The sequence below is a fragment of the Mustelus asterias genome, chromosome 6, assembly GCF_964213995.1.
Source record: "Mustelus asterias chromosome 6, sMusAst1.hap1.1, whole genome shotgun sequence".
Taxonomy (NCBI): domain Eukaryota; kingdom Metazoa; phylum Chordata; class Chondrichthyes; order Carcharhiniformes; family Triakidae; genus Mustelus; species Mustelus asterias.
In genome coordinates, this window is record NC_135806.1 from 27,855,924 (window position 1) to 27,873,680 (window position 17,757).

Genomic DNA, 17,757 nt, shown 5'->3' on the forward strand with positions numbered 1-17,757 from the left:
TTATCCATTCTCTGAATGTGGGCATCGCTAGTAAGAGCAGCATTTAATGTGCATTTGTAATTGCCCTTGAGAAGGTGGTAGTGGACCATCTTCTTGAAACACTGCAGTCCATGTGGTAAAGGTATCTCCACAGTGCTATAAGGGAAGGAGTTCCAAGACTTGGGCCCAGCAATGATAAAGGAATGATAAAGATGGAGTTAACCTTTGGTGCTCAATAGTTAACTGAAACTTCTCATGTTTCATAATATAATGCTGCTTGAGAATTGGGGAAAATTAAAATTTTGCACGTGAAAACAACAACTTGCATTGATATTGTGTCTACAATTCCAAAAGTCTTTAAGGCACCTCTCAGGATATTATCAAACAAAAATTTGACATTGATCCACATAAATTGATATTAGGCCAGGTCACTAAATGGTTGGTTAAAAGAATAGATGACTTACTGGGAGAGAGGCCAGTAGAGAACAGAGAGATTTAGGGAGGAAATTCCATTGCATTGGGCCCAAGCAGTTGAAGACATCGTGAGCAATGGTGAGGTGATTAAAATGGGGAATGCACAGGAGGCCAGTCTTGGAGAACCATAGAAATCTTGAAGAATTGCAGGGCCTGAGGAGGTTTCAGAGATCAAGGGAGCAAAGCCAGAACTTTGACAAAGGGTCATCTGGACTCGAAATGTCAGCTCTTTTCTCTCCTCACTGATGCTGCCAGACCTGCTGAGATTTTCCAGCATTTTCTCTTTTGGTTTCAGATTCCAGCATCCGCAGTAATTTGCTTTTATTTTAGCAAAGCCATGATAATATTTGAGTCCAAGAATGAGAATTTTAAACTGAAATGTTGTCAGGCCAGGAACGTGTGCGTAGGATTTGGTGCGAGTTAGGATACAAACAGCTAGGTTTTGGATGAGCTTCACATTTATAGAGCACAGAAGGTGACAGGAACATAAAAGCACAAACCTAACTTGCCCTTGAGACCTTATTTATGGATTAGCATCCTAGTCCTTCAAGAATTTCACTTAGAAAGTTGTGGCCACTAATTATAGAACTTGCCAGAATCGACAGGGTTTAAATATGTATACACATTTGATCCAGTCATTTTCTTCTTTATAGAGATGAGCTGACATTATCATAGTAACAATGCACTTTGGCTATTCAATCAAACCAAGCCACAATTAAGTCTCTGCAGGCTCAGAATTTGTCCTGGATTTCATGTCTATCCCCATCTTCTACAAAAATGTAATTCCGCTGATATTTGTTCATATGTGATTGTGATCAAGGTATATTTTCATTCTTTAAATTTACATTGAGCCTGGGATTAAACTGCACTGCTATTCATGCCAACACTCTGCTATCTCCAACCTTTAATGTTTCTGCACCCTTTAATGCTTTGTTGCTCCAACACAAATATCACAAGATGGTCTCAGTGGATGCTACAATATCTCTCATTTATTTCCTCAATTAACCAGGGATTTAATTGTTCTCAAGGATCTTTATTTAAAAAAAATTCCAAAATCATCTTATTGAAATTAAAATGGAATAGTGCACTGCTGAACAAAGGGGCTTCATAAATGTGTATATATATATATATATATATATGGGGTCAATTAAAGTTATCAGGAGACATTTTGCCGATTTTCTAGCACTTTTGGCTTCAGGGATGTTTCAAGTGTCTGTAGTTGTAATCTCAAGGGATGTCACGTTTTGCAACATAGGAAGATTTCTGGCTATCTCCCTGCAGCTAACAGGCTGCAGTGAGAGCAATGGAAAGCTCATGTGACAGTGTCAGGGCCTCTTGAGATGTTTGCGGTCAACAGTCTTGAGAAGATTGGGTTGAACCCCATGATTGGAAGAACCCAACTACAGTAACTAGATGGCTGTTGGGAAACTAGCACAACTGGCTTTCTTTGGTGCCAAGTTAAGCATTGGTTATTCGGCTGGCAAAGGACATTTTCCTTTGGAGAAAGGCAATGCATTCTATTCATTGCACAACTACTTCTGCCATCAGTCTGAGGCTCAATGCCCAAGATCAACGGGAGAACAGGTGATAGAATATTTGTGATCCAATTAAAGTTCTGAGATAATGGAGTCAAAAGCCTGTATGGTCCCACTGTGAACATCCTTTAGATATGCAACAACTGGTGCCACAGACACCCGCCAGTATTCCAGTTTTAGCGTCTATTGAGATGGTTGCATACTCCAAAGTTGATGGCAGAGTGTGAATGCTACACAAGTTGGTTTTGGACTTCTACATAATTTCCAACACGTTGTGGTAACTCCCTGATAGATAGTCTAATACATCAGCAATCAATTATGCACAGATCCTAAAGACTGGGTCCCCAAAGCCTGCCCCTCTGACCTAGTCAACCAAAGCCCCAACCAAACCTGCTCTCCAAAGAGATGTTTTGTGGGTTGCATCTACTTTGAGCTCTGCGAATCACCTCATGCAGACCACTCTAACTCACAAGCTATTTGCACATAGCATGTTCATTTCTATGCTGATGCTTGGAAAGGTAAGAGTGAGTGATGGTACATGTTTGGGAGCATAAGCACTTAGTTGATAAGTAGCAATGTCATGAAGCATCAGATTGTCATGCTGTGTCTATGAATAGAGATTTCAATGGGAACAGAAAAGCTAGGGAAAATGATGGAATAACCTCACCATCTCCAATGTGTGTTGTACCTGTCAGCAAAGTTGATGACAAATGCCTCCATTGCTGCCTGAGTTTGTAACAGAGTGGGATCTCCTCCTATTCTTGAGGTCTCCTTTTGATTTCGTGGTTCGACAGCTTTGGGTGACTGTCTGTGTGAGTTTGCATGTTCTCCGAAACCTGCCTGGGTTTCCTCCAGGTGCTCCAGTTTCCTTCCATAGTCCAAAGATGTGCAGGTTGGGTGGATTGGCCATGCTAAATTGCTCCTTAGTGTCCGAAAATGTGTAGGTTGTGAGAATTAGTGGGGTTAATATGTGGGATTACGGGGATAGGGCCTGAGTGGGATGTCTGGCAGAGAGTCGGTGCAGACCCGATGGGCCACCTTCTGCACTGTCGGGATTCTATGAAACTGTTCCTATTGGAAGGAATGAGAACCAGATAATACCGATTTAAGGTAGTTGGCAATGATGACATGAAGAAAACCTTTTTCATACAGTGAATTGTTAGGATCCAGAATTCACTGCCTGAGATTGTGGTGAAGGCAGGTGAAATTGAAGCATTCAGAAGGGAACTCAAAAACGCTACCGAAAAAGGAAAAGTTTGTGGGGCTACAAGTCAATTGCTCCTTCAGAGGGCCAAAACAGACAGAACTGGCTAAATGGCGGCCTCCTGTTCTGTAATCATGATTCTATGAACTATTCTTCTGACAATTTGCTGGGGTACCTGTTGCTCACCTGATAAGAAAAGGACCTGCTTCCTAATCCTCATGTTCCTGAAGAATCTCTATAGCTACATTGGAAATTGGAGTGCTCAATGTCTTGCTGCCGACTGCCTCCCTTACCCACTGTCTGCTGACCATTCATCTGTGGTACTGAAATGAGGCACCAAAATCAATTGGATTCCCTGTGGACGTCCTTCCCATTGCCTCCATAATCTGTGCCAGAAGCATTAATCATCCCTTCCTGTTTCTTTCAAAAGTCTCAAGGTATCACCCTTAGTGCCCGTGCACCTCTCCACACATTCTGCTCTATTGAAGCATCAACTTATTTCTCTACTTTCGAGTCTGTTGGTGCTGGGTTTTGCCAAGTATAAAGATAAGGAAATGAGACCCTTTCACAGAGTGGACTGGTTCATGTTGTGGCCGATTGAGTGATCTCCATTTTAACAGAATCAGCTGAAAGGATTGAAAGTCCTTTTGTTCATCCTCAATTCTTTTTTCCTGTTAAAAGGGACTGCTGGCTTTTCTTTAGCATTCAGTGAAGGACAAGTGTGTGTTTACATTGACCAAAGATGCAAAAGGAATGAGCAAGCTGGATTTTCCAGCCGCGCTCGTTCCAAGGTCAGAAAATCCCACCTGAGGTCAACGGACCTTTGCATGGTCCGTGTCCTGCCCACTGCAATTCCCGTGATGGGTGGGATGGGAAAATTCTGCCCAATGTGTTGAAAATTGACACAATTGCATAAAAGCCTACTGTGGTATATGTTAACACAATGTCGTCCCAGGCAGGGCTGCCGCAGGGCACCAAGCAAACCCCCCAATGCAGCTTGTCGGATTGAAGCAGCTGTTAGCAAGGAAAGTTTTGGGTTCGTTGGTGGGGTGGGGGAGGGGGGTCGGGGGTGGTGGGAGCTTTTGTTGGTGTCACTACATCAAGGGCGCAAAAATAATTTGATACATATATTTTGGGCCTCTTTGGTTCCATCACCTGTAGAACTAGTCAAAATGAGTGTGGCACAGGCTCCAACCCCTACCAACAATCAGATCTTAAACAAGATGTTTGGATACCCCAGCACTCGGTTCCTTACCAAATAGCCCTATTTTGAGGCAGTTACTGCCCTGTTAACAGCAGGGGAAATCAATGATAATCAACCCTATTGACTCATTTATGATGAAGACTTTTACCCATACATGGGGCCATGTTTTACCATTTTGATTCTAGGTGCTGGGCAGACTTGAAACTGGGAGTGTTTCAGATCGGACTTTTAGACCCGTTCTCAGACACTCCCATACGCACTCTGCCTGAAAAAATATCAGCTGCAGAAGCCTGTGGGCGGGGCTTAATGCACCGAAACCTTGCAGCTCCGATCGGTGCCTCCAACTGCGCATTCGCAGAATAACAATGACAGAATGCTGCTCCCCTGCATCTCTCCCCGGCCAGATAATGCCTCCCCCTGGCCCCCACAGACATTGCCCCACCCCCATAACATTACTGACCCTTTTATCCCCCACACCCCACCACCCAGACCGATCACAGGCCCCTCCCCCCTCCCGCCCCCACCGATCTCAGGCAGAGTGGCAGCGGACCCCCCTTTCCCCCCACTGATCTCAGGCAGAGTGACAGAGGACCCCCCCCCCTCCTTTCCACTGATCTCAGGCAGAGTGACAGAGGACCCCCCCCCCCCTCCTTTCCACTGATCTCAGGCAAAGTGACAGAGGACTCACCCCCATCCTTTCCACTGATCTCAGGCAGAGTGGTAGTGGATACCCTCCCCCCCCCCCCAGCGATCTCAAGCAGAGTGGCAGTGGACCCACCTTCCCCGTGCACCCCCCCCTCCACCGATCTGAAGCAAAGCGCCATTGGACACTAGGCACCTACCTCCTCACTAACTGGAGCACCCGAATCAGACTTCTATGAAGCATGTCTGCTTCTCGACGATTCTGGATGGGTGAATGCGGTGGTAAAGGGGGAAGTGCTGGTAAAGTTAGGCATGCAGCCCATTAAGTCAATTTAAATGCATGCAAACGGCCATTGGGCCCCTTTCGGCACAGTCTCGATCACGGCCATTTTTGGGCCTTGATAAAGGGGGAGCTGACGCTGAGACAGGCGCGGATTGCGCTACCCGCCTCACACCCGACTTTACCAAGTTTTTGCACCCGAAAACAGGTGCAACGCGATGGTAAAATCAGGCCCATGATGTCTATTGCCACCAGCATCAAATCAGCACATGTTCTCAGCCATTTCAAAAGGCAATCACTTATTTTCCAACAATAAAGTTAAGCTCATGGTGACTGGACACCAATGCAAACAATTCAGAGGTGGGACTCTGCCAAATTTTCCAATAGGAATCTTTGCTCATTTGTTGGCATGCTGCGTGTATCACTGTTAACCAAGGAACTTAGAATTGGGTTGCAGAGCTGCTATTTGCCGTACAAGGGGCTGTAATGCTGAGGGCAAAAAAAGTGGACTAAATCTGACGGAAAATCAGCTGGGCAGCTGGAATCTAGGCCGGCACCTAGATACGCAGAATTTTAGCCGCTTGTTCATTTCCTGGATAGTTTTGATGGAGTGTAGCCTCCACTCACCAATTAGAAGATATTTGTCATCAGTCACCATCACAATCTAAAGTTCCGAGCCATGCACTCTATCTGTCTCCTGAGTCAATGACAGAGGCTGAACCAAAGCGTTCCCAACCTTGACATCCTATTTGATTCTGATAAAGGGGGAGCTGATGCGGAGGCGGGCGCGGATTGCGCTATCCGCCTCACGCCCGACTTTACCAAGTTTTTGCACCCGAAAACAGGTGCAACGCGATGGTAAAATCAGGCCCATGGTGTCTATTGCCACCAGCATCAAATCAGCACATGTTCTCAGCCATTTCAAAAGGCAATCACTTATTTTCCAATAATAAAGTTAAGCCTTTATGAAGTGCTTCGAAAGGCTAGTCTTTCCATCATCAAGTCTGCCTACTTCCATCTGCATGACATCACCCTGCTCCACCCCTGCCTCAACTCATCTCCATCCATCCCTTCTTCACCCCTAGACTTCACTGATGCAATGCTCACCAGGCTGGGATCCCATCTTCTACCCCTACATAAATTTGATTTGATTTATTATTGTCACATGTGTTAACATACAGTGAAAAGTATTGTTTCTTGCGTGCTATACAGACAAAACATACCGTTCATAGAGAAGGAAACGAGAGAGTGCAGAATGTAGTGTTACAGTCATAGTTAGGGTGTAGAGAAAGATTAACTTAATGCAAGGTAAGTCCATTCAAAAATCTGACAGCAGCACGGAAGAAGCTGTTCTTGAGTTGGTTGGTACGTGACCTCAGACTCCTGTATCTTTTTCCTGACGGAAGAAGGTGGAAGAGAGAATGCCCGGGGTGCAGGGGTCCTTAATTATGCTGGCTGCTTTGCCAAGGCAGCAGGAAGTGTAGACAGAGTCAATGGATGGGAGGCTGGTTTGTGTGATGGATTGGGCTATATTCATGACCTTTTGTAGTTCCTTGCGATCTTGAGCAGAGCAGGAGCCATACCAAGCTGTGATACAACCAGAAAGAATGCTTTCTATGGTGCATCTGTAAAAGTTAGTGAGAGTCGTAGCTGACATGCCAAATTTCCTTAGTCTTCTGAGAAAGTAGAGGCGTTGGTAGGCTTTCTTAACTATAGTGTCGGCATGGGGAAACCAGGACAGGGTAGGGACAACCCTGGTAATTATAGACCGGTGAGCCTTACTTCTGTTGTGGGCAAAGTTTTGGAAAGGATTATAAGAGATAGGATTTATAATCACATGGAAAGGAATAATTTGATTAGGGATAGTCAGCACGGTTTTGTGAAGGATAGGCCGTGTCTCACAAACCTTATTGAGTTCTTTGAGAAGGTGACCAACGAGGTGGATGAGGGTAAAACGGTTGATGTGGTGTATATGGATTTCAGCAAAGCGTTTGACAAGGTTCCCCATGGTAAGCTTTTGCAGAAAATACAGACACATGGGATTGAGGGTGATTTAGTGGTTTGGATCAGGAATTGGCTAGCTGTAAGAACAGTAAGAAGTTTAACAACACCAGGTTAAAGTCCAACAGGTTTATTTGGTAGCAAAAGCCACACAAGCTTTCGAGGCTCTGAGCCCCTTCTTCAGGTGAGCCTCGAAAGCTTGTGTGGCTTTTGCTACCAAATAAACCTGTTGGACTTTAACCTGGTGTTGTTAAACTTCTTACTGTGTTTACCCCAGTCCAACGCCGGCATCTCCACATCATAGCTGTAAGAAAACAGAGGGTGCTGGTTGATGGGAAATATTCATCCTGGAGTTCAGTTACTTGTGGTTACTTAGGAGAGGGATTGAGTTTCGGAGCCAGGAGGTCATGTTGCAACTGTACAAAACTCTGGTGCGGCCACACTTGGAGTATTGCATACAGTTCTGGTCACTGCATTATAGGAAGGATGTGGAAGTGTTACTTGTGTACCGCAAGGATCTGTTTTGGGGCCACTGCTGTTTGTCATTTTTTATTAATGACTTGAATGAGGGCGTAGAAGGATGGGTTAGTAAATTTGCGGATGACACTAAAGTTGGTGGAGTTGTAGACAGTGCGGAGGGAAGTGGCAGGTTACAGAGGGACATGGATAAGCTGCAGAGCTGGGCTGAGAGGTGGCAAATGGAGTTTAATGCGGAAAAGTGCGAAGTGATTCACTTTGGAAGGAGTAATAGGAATACAGAGTACTGGGCTAATGGTAAGATACTTGGTAGTGTGGATGAACAGAGGGATCTGGGTGTCCATGTGCAAAGATCCCTGAAAGTTGGCACCCAAGTTGATAGGGTTGTTAAGAAGGCTTTTATTGGGAGAGAGATTGAGTTTCGGAGCCAGGAGGTCATGTTGCAACTATACAAAACTCTGGTGCGGCCGCACTTGGAGTATTGCATACAGTTCTGGTCGCCGCATTATAGGAAGGATGTGGAAGTGTTGGAAAGGGTGCAGAGGAGATTTACCAGGATGTTGCCTGGTATGGTGGGAAAATCGTATGAGGAAAGGCTGAGGGGCTTAAGGTTGTTTTCGTTTGAGAGAAGAAGGTTAAGAGGTGACTTAATTGAGGCATACAAGATGATCAGAGGATTAGATAGGGTGGATAGTGAGAGCCTTTTTCCTCGGATGGTGATGGCTAACACGAGGGGACATAGCTTTAAATTGAGGGGTGATAGATATAGAACAGATGTCAGAGGTAGGTTCTTTACTCAGAGAGTAGTAAGGGCGTGGAATGCCCTGCCTGCAGCAGTAGTGGACTCGTCAACATTATGTTCTATGTTCTATGTTCTAGGTTGTTGGTGATCTGGACACATAAAAACTTGAAGCTCTCAACCCTTTCTACTTCGTCCCCATTGATGTAGACAGGGGCATGTTCTCCTTTACGCTTCCTGACAACCTCCTTTGTTTTGTTGACATTGAGGGAGAGATTATTGTTGCTGCACCAGTTTACCAGATTCTCTATCTCATTCCTGTACTCTGTCTCGTCATTGTTTGAGATCCGACCCACTACGGTGGGTAACTTGAAAATTGAATTGGAGGGGAATTTGGCCACACAGTCATGGATATATCAGGAGTATAGAAGGGAGCTAAGAACACAGCCTTGTGGGGATCAGTGTTGAGGATGATCATGGAGGAGGTTTTGTTGCCTATCCTTACTGATTGTGGTCTGTGAGTTAGGAAGTTCAGGATCCAGTTGCAGAGGGAGGTGTCGAGGCCCAGGTCCACGGAGTTTGGAGATGAGTTTCGTGGGAATAATAGTGTTGAAGGCTGAGCTATAGTCAATAAATAGGAGTCTGACATAGGTGTCCTTGTTATCCAGGTGTTCCACGGTTGAGTGCAGGGCCAGGGAGATGGCGCCTGCTGTGGACCTGTTGCTGCGGTACGCAAACTGTGGTGGATTCAGGTAGTCCGGGAGGCAGGAATTGATTTGTGTCATGGCTAGCCTTTCGAAGCACTTCATAATGATGGATGCCAGAGCCACCAGCCGATAGTTATTAAGGCAAGCTTCTTGGTTTTTCTTAGTACTGGGATGGTGGTTGTCTTCTTGAAGCAGATAGGGACCTCAGATTATTGTAAAGAGAGGTTGAAGGTCTATGAATACCCCCTGCCAGCTGATCCGCGCAAGATCTGAGTGCTCGTCTGGGTACCCCATCCGGGCCAGTCGCTTTCCGTGGGTTGACCAACGAGAAGGCTGCTCTGACAAGTGCAGTGGTGACCCCAGATACTGGTTCGTCCAGGACTTCCAGAGTGGAGGCCATGCTCTCGCTGACCTCTTGCTCAAAACGAGTGTAAAATACATTGAGATCGTCAGGGAGGGGTGCGTTAGTGCCGGCGATTTTACATGCCTTCATCTTGTAGCCTGTTATGTCTTGCAGACCTTGCCATAGTCGGCAGGGGTCGGTGTGGCTAGCCTGGGACTCTAGCTTGGTCCGGCACTGCCTTTTGGTATCTTTGATGGATTTCCTTAGATCGTATCTGGCTTTCTTGTATAGATCAGTGTCGCCTGACTTGAAAGCCTCAGACGTGGACTTCAGCAAGCAGTGGATATCCCTGTTCATCCATCGTTTCTGGTTGGGGAACACACGGATTTGTTTCTTTGGCACACAGTCTTCTACACACTTATTAATGAAGTCAGTTACTGTAGTGGCAGACTCGTTCAGGCTGGTCGCAGAGTTTTTAAATACTGACCAGTCCAAATTTAAACTCACCCAAAACTCTTCTGCCCACACCTTACTCATGCTAAGTCCTGTTCACTTGCTATTCCTCTGCTCCGTAACCAACATTGCTGTTAATCCAGCAACACTTTGATGTTAAAATTATCATCCTTGTTTTCAGTTGCCTCCATGACCTTATCCCATCCTATCTCTGTAATCTCCTGCAGCTCAGCAACGTTTCAAGATTCTTCATTCCTCCAATTCTAGTCTCTTGCATATATAGGATTTTAATCACTCCACCATTGGTGACCATGCTTTCAGCTCTCAAGGTCCTAGACACTGGAATTCCTGTTTTTATCATTTCTCTCCGTCTTTCAGTTGCTCCAAATAACCAACCTCTTTGACCAAGTTTTTGGACATCTGTCCTAATTTCTCCTTGTCGGGCTCGGTGTCAAACTTTGCTTGACAATGCTACTCTGAACTATTTTGGGATAATTTACAATGTTAAAGGCACTAGTTTTGCTGACAGAACACAGGAGGTAAGACAAAGAGACTTGGAACATGAGACTTTACATACTCTAAGGGACCAAGCATATGGTTTGCAACAGGAATCTTGTGAAATGTGCTTGCTTCTCTTGATGCTGAGAGCTTGAGAGGTCCTGCTCATATTCAATGTCCACTGACTCCTATTTTTACCATCAATATTCATAGAATCCCTACAGTGCAGAAGGAGGCCATTCGGCATTGAGCCTGCACTGACAATGATCCCATCCAGGCCCTATCCCTGTAACCCCATATATTTACCCTGCTAATCCCCTGACACTAATGAACAATTTATCATGGCCAATCCACCTAACCTGCATATCTTGGGACTGTGAAAGGAAACTGGAGTACCCGGAGGAAATCCACGCAGACATGGGTAGAACATGCAAACTCCACGCAGACATGCCCCTCAATATTGAGGGCATGACACTCAGAAGCACATACTTTCTACTCTTCCTGGAACACAAGGGACCCTGAGAAAAGTTATATAGAGAGATTAATCCTGGCCTCTCTTGAACATTCAGCTGACTGCCACCAGATTTACTCATGCAGGCCTCTCAATTCCTTAAGAAGAAATGGCATAATTGGGCCATAACTCTTGAACCTAAAGTAAGACTCACCTGGGAGCAGTAGGTCCCTATGTTTATTTTGTGGTGAGTTAAGCCGACGGGGTCAGGAATCTTATATGTTTCAATTTATTGGTGGCTGGTCAGAGGGACTGAGATTGCTTCGGTCACTCATTTTATTGTTCAACTGATAATTGCTGAAAAAAGAGACATGTCAAAACCTTTTGCCTTGCTCTCATTTGGACACTTCACAAGAATACCAATTTAAGGGGAAAAGAACAATTTATACTGTATGAGAAGAGAATGCTGATTGGTTGGTAAGTGGACTCTGATTGGCAGAGGCATTGCCATGGAGAATGCACCAGTTCATGGTGACTGAGATAAGGGCCAAGTATTGCTTGAAATTTAAACCAGACAGCTTGACCCTGATGTGACAAGGTTTTGCCCTGATGAATGAATCAGTGAGTGTCTGTCATTTATTTTGTTTAGCTGAACCAGGCACTATGTGTGTACATGTTCTTTCTGTCTCAAAGAACAGGGCCCTGTGTATTAATATATGTAGATTCCAGTACATGCAGCACACTCTGAGCCTGACTGACAATCTTAAATTGGTTGTCAGTGTAATTATTAGTATACTGAGGATTATTTAGCAAATGTTGTCCAATCGCAGAATTACATCTAATCTTGGGCACTGTGTGTTTTGAGTTTTGCAAGCATGGGCTGGTTGAGTGCAGTCTGTACCTTGCCTGTTGTGAACACGGATGGGACATGTTATTTGATATATTCCGCCACTCCTTGGGACATACAGCCTACATACCTAGCATCACACCGACACTGATATTCATATACCAGATTGCTCATTTGTGCGATAGGCAGAACAACATCTTTTTGGCTAGACATAGCATCCTGTTGTAATGAATGCCATGCATGTTGCTACTACATAGTAGCAGCGTGAAACAGCGAGCTTTATTTTGTCTCTTTTTTCAGCAATACTCAAGTTGTGTACTACCAAACAACTACAACTGACAATGGACAGTAAAACAAATTAAGTTAGATTACTATTCTGACTTATGTTTAATGAGAAGCTGAAGATTGTAAGTGGAGCAAGGCAACTGAGTGATTTGAAAACAAAATCAAGATTCAGAGAAGCAATGCCCAGACATTCTGAGTAGCCAATGGAATTTGGCAAAGACAGAAGTGCGAGGTTTGCAGAGCTTACTTTGGGACCATGTGTAACAGCGGCAACTTGTATTTATATAGCACCTTTAATGTAGTTCCAAGACACTTAACAGGAAAATCCAATACATGACAGAGAAATGGATTTTATGGAGGGGAGAACTCAAGAAGCTGATGAGCATAATCCTCTTTAGGACTCTATATATCCCAGTTGTATTTCTGTTGCTCTGTTACCTCTGCTGCAGCGCCCTTCATGTACAATGTCCTGGTTTAAGGGACGAATTTATCAGGGGTCCCAGTGCACTGTGTTTCACATTATCTTGCTTCAGGCACTTTTTTTGAGTTAATCCATTCGGCAGTGCTGAATAAATAGTGCTGACTTAAATGGACTTTTGGCCAGCTTTCACTCTGGTGATCCAAAATTCCATTGGATTATCAAGGAGGAAATGCTCACAAAACAAATGCAGCAACTAATTCCTCTCTTTAGGTGAAAGATCACAAGAAAGTATAAACATTTTTTTCTCCCTCTCTGTAAAATCTTGTAAAGTTGGTTCATCTTAATGGTGGATATATTTCTCGTGCACTGAATATTTTACCAGTACACTAATTGCTCAAATGCGATTCATCACCAGATCTTAGAGCTATAGGATACCTCATCCCATCAACTCTGCACTGAGTTTGCGAAAGAGCATCCCACCCAAGTCCTCCCCTCTGCTTTATCCCCACAACCCCGTGCATTTACCATGGCTAATCCACCGAGCTCACACATCTTTGGACACCAAGAGGCAAATTAGAACATAGAACAGTACAGCACAGAACAGGCCCTTCGGCCCACAATGTTGTGCCGAGCTTTATCTGAAACCAAGATCAAGCTATCCCACTCCCTATCATCCTGGTGTGCTCCATGTGCCTATCCAATAACCGCTTAAATGTTCCTAAAGTGTCTGACTCCACTATCACTGCAGGCAGTCCATTCCACACCCCAACCACTCTCTGTGTAAAGAACCTACCTCGGACATCCTTCCTATATCTCCCACCATGAACCCTATAGTTATGCCCCCTTGTAATAGCTCCATCCACCCGAGGAAATAGTCGTTGAACGTTCATTCTATCTATCCCCTTCATCATTTTATAAACCTCTATTAAGTCTCCCCGCAACCTCCTCCGCTCCAGAGAGAACAGCCCTAGCTCCCTCAACCTTTCCTCATAAGTCCTACCCTCCAAACCAGGCAGCATCCTGGTAAATCTTCTTTGCACTCTTTCCAGCTCTTCCACATCCTTCTTATAGTGAGGTGACCAAAACTGCACACAATATTCCAAATGTGGTCTCACCAAGGTCCTGTACAGTTGCAGCATAACCCCACGGCTCTTAAACTCCAACCCCCTGTTAATAAAAGCTGACACACTATAGGCCTTCTTCACAGCTCTATTTACTTGAGTGGCAACCTTCAGAGATCTGTGGATATGGACCCCAAGATCTCTCTGTTCCTCCACAGTCTTCAGAACCCTACCTTTGACCCTGTAATCCACATTTAAATTTGTCCTACCAAAATGAATCACCTCACATTTATCAGGGTTAAACTCCATCTGCCATTTTTCAGCCCAGCTTTGCATCCTATCTATGTCTCTTTGCAGTCTACAACAGCCCTCCACCTCATCCACTACTCCACCAATCTTGGTGTCATCAGCAAATTTACTGATCCACCCTTCAGCCCCCTCCTCTAAGTCATTAATAAAAATCACAAAGAGCAGAGGACCAAGCACTGATCCCTGTGGCACTCCGCTAGCAACCGGCCTCCAGTCCGAAAATTTTCCATCCACCACCACCCTCTGTCTTCGATCAGACAGCCAGTTACCTATCCAATCGGCCAACTTTCCCTCTATCCCACACTTCCTTACTTTCATCATAAGCCGACCATGGGGGACCTTATCAAATGCCTTACTAAAATCCACGTATATGACATCAACTGCCCGACCTTCATCAACACACTTAGTTACCTCCTCAAAAAATTCTATCAAATTTGTGAGGCACGACTTGCCCTTCACAAATCCGTGCGGACTATCCCGGATTAATCCGCATCTTTCTAAATGGTCGTAAATCCCATCCCTAAGGTCCTTTTCCATCAACTTACCAACCACTGAAGTAAGACTAACCAGCCTATAATTGCCAGGGTAATTTCTATTCCCTTTCTTAAACAGAGGAACAACGTTCGCCACTCTCCAGTCCTCTGGCACCATCCCCGTAGACAATGAGGACCCAAAGATCAAAGCCAAAGGCTCTGCAATCTTATCCCTTGCCTCCCAAAGATAATTAGCATTGCCAATCCACCTAACCTACATGCCTTTGAACTGTGGGAGCTCGAGCACCTGGAGGAAACCCAGGCAGGCATGGGGAGAAGATATAAACTCCACACAGTCACCCAAGTCAGGAATCAAACCAACTCCCTGCTGCTGTGAGGCAGCAGTGCTAACCATTGTGCCAGCTTGCCACCCCCAGAAGACTCTTCAACAGAAGACTGTCATATTGTTTGACACGGACAAAATAAACAGATTATAGAGGCCTCTGAGACTTTCTCTGCCGTCTTCACAACAAATTAAAAGCTAAATCCAGCATAGCAATGGGGAAAGCATTGGAAATCACATTGGACTGTACACTCTTCTGTTCAGTAATTATAACACATTAGCCATCTTGGCGAAACAAGGTGTAACATGACAGTGGAAAGTGTTAGTGGATTATTTACCCATACTTTTTGCTGATTAAAGGATTCCTGCCAGCAAAGTAATCAGGGAAATAAATGAGATAATTGTTTTCTTCTCTAAGGCTGTGAGGAACTTCCCTCAGCTGCATAGTCAAAGTGAAAAGTTTGACCTGGTTAGACCTGAAGTTAGTGGGCTTAAGAAAGAGATTGTGGAACATCATTGCAGCAATGGCAAAAGTGCAAATGCAAACCCAGTTCACATCAACTCCTTCCCCAATGAACAATTCTCACTGAAACTGTAAATCTTTTTTCTCCATTTGTTTATCTCAGCGCTATGTTCTGACCCCCTAATAAAAAAGACAGAGTCCCATTATGCCTGGGTTCACTTCCTTTCCAGAAACGTCCTCAAAAGGAGAGCAAGATATATGCTATTTAATTCATTCATGGGATGTGGGCATCCCTGGCTGGGCCTGCATTTGTTGCCCATCCCTAATTGAGTGGTAGACCATTTCAGATCATAAGATTATAAGATGTAGGAGCAGAAATAGGCCATTTAGCCCATTGAGTCTGCTCCACCATTCAATGAGATCATATCTGATGTGATAATCCTCAACTCTACTTTCCTGCCTAATCCCCGTAACCCTTAATTTCCTTACTGATTAAAAATCTGTCTATCTCAGCCTTGAACATACTAATGACCCAGCTGCTACAGCCCTTTGCAGGAAAGAATGCTACACATTCCTCCTCATCGCTGTCTTAAATGGGCAACCTCTTACTCTGAGATTATGCCTTCTGGTCCAAAACTCTCCCATGAGGGGTACCAACCTTTTAGCATCTACCTTGTCAAGCCTCCTAAGAATCCTAAGGGGGGGCAATTCTCCCAGGCCACTGTGCTGCTCAAGCAACTGGACGCCAAAGCTTCCGCGAGTCTCTGAAACTAAGATTTCCAGCGTAATCAGTTCCAAGCCAGAAACCAGTGCAGACCTGATTACAATATGGAAATCACGATTTATATTTCATTAGCGGGCCCGGGACTGAAGTGTCTGGGCCTGTTAGCGTCTCCCCGTCCTGCCGGGAGTGATTCCCTCCAGCAGGATTTACTCCTAACCCGCTAGAGGGAAGAGAAACCATTAAGCCCCCTGGGAGGTTGGGGTAAGGGGGGGCACCCAGGCACTGCTCAAGGAGCACCTTGGCACTGCCCATTGGGGGGTCGGTACTGCCGGTGGGGGGGGGGGGGGGGGTGCGGGGAGGGTCAGGGATGCCGGTGAGGGTGTTCAGAGCTGTTGGGGGGGTGGAAATGGGAGATCAGGACTGCTTGGGGATGGGGGGGATTGGGACTGGCCAGATGGGGTCAGGGAGATTGGGGCTGGCCGGTTGGGAGGGTCGGGGACATCAGGGCTGGCCCGGGGAGGTCCGGGAGGCCAGCGATCAGGGCGGTGGGGGGCTCTGCAAAGCGAGCGATGGGGGATGCGGGGCTGGCCAGTGATCGGGAAGGCCAGCGATCTGGAGTCCGGCAATGGGGACCAGTGTGCAGACGCTGATCTCCGTGCTGACAGATCAATGCATGCGCAGTGGCCTGCTTATCGCTATGCTGCTGGCCTCTTGGGTGGGAATAGGCCCCGCTCCCAAATTTCCAGAGTGAATCACACTAGAGCATTGTGCGATGCACAGAGTGCCAGATATTCTTTCTGGAAACCACACTGAAAAAACTAGCTGGATTTACTCCCATTTTCCTGTACGATAGGGGCTTAGAATTTTGGATAATGTCTTAAAGAGGACATTTCAAAGAAACTTGCAGATCTGGATCTGGAATCATATGTAAGCCAAACCAGGTAAGGATGGCAAATTTCTTTTCCCAGAATTATTCTTGCGATAATTGATCATGGTTCCATGGTCATCATTAGATTTTTAATTCCAGATTTTTATTGAATTCAAATTTAATCATCTGCCATGGTGGGTTTTGAGCCCACATCCCCAGGGCATTACTAGAATTACCAGTCCAATGCCGATACTGCAATGCCACTGCCTCCCTTCCAAAAGGCAAAGGCCCAGTATTTTAATAGTAATATGGTTGGACAATTTATTCCTGGTGCCGTGTCTCCATTTGTTATGCTTGTTACCCAAAGAAAACCATTTGATGTTGGGTCCTATGCCAAGACCCAGCTCAAATTGTGAGAGTTAAGGGGTTGTTTCCACCACATTGGCCATCATTTGGACCATCCAACTTTAATAAATATCTTTAGAAAGAAAACCCATTGTTCCGAGTGTTTGATCCAAACCAGGTGAATATCATGGCTACTTCAATGACTTGACTTCTAATATTCATTGAAGTGCTGATGAAAATTAATTCAGAGCTTTATCATAACTATCACCTTCACATTCTAATCTAGCGTAACCTTTGAGTGCAGTAGAGACAAGGTGCTGCACTGTCAAAAGTGCTGTCTGTCAGATGAGACATTATGCTGAGACTCATCTGTCTTTTTAGGTGGATGTACCGGATTTCTTGGGCAGTCCTTGAACATTTTCCAAATATCTTGGCCAAAATTGTTCCATTAACCAATAGCATTAAGAGTGGATTAACTGTTCATTCATCTGATTTACTGTTTGTGGGATTTTGCTGTGTGCAATATTGGCTGGCACACCGCTTGCAAAACAGTGACAGTGACGGGAGGCAGTGACGGAGTAGTATTGTCACTGGATTTGTAATTGAGAGACTCCAGGCAAGAACCAGGGTT

General features: G+C 45.1%; 1 protein-coding gene across 1 annotated transcript in view; it reads left to right on the forward strand.

Annotated features, from left to right (window-relative positions):
• LOC144494794 (ephrin type-A receptor 5-like) overlaps positions 1-17,757 on the forward strand; it is a 393,151-nt gene that overhangs the window by 343,859 nt on the left and 31,535 nt on the right. The gene's annotated exons all lie outside the window — the stretch shown is intronic.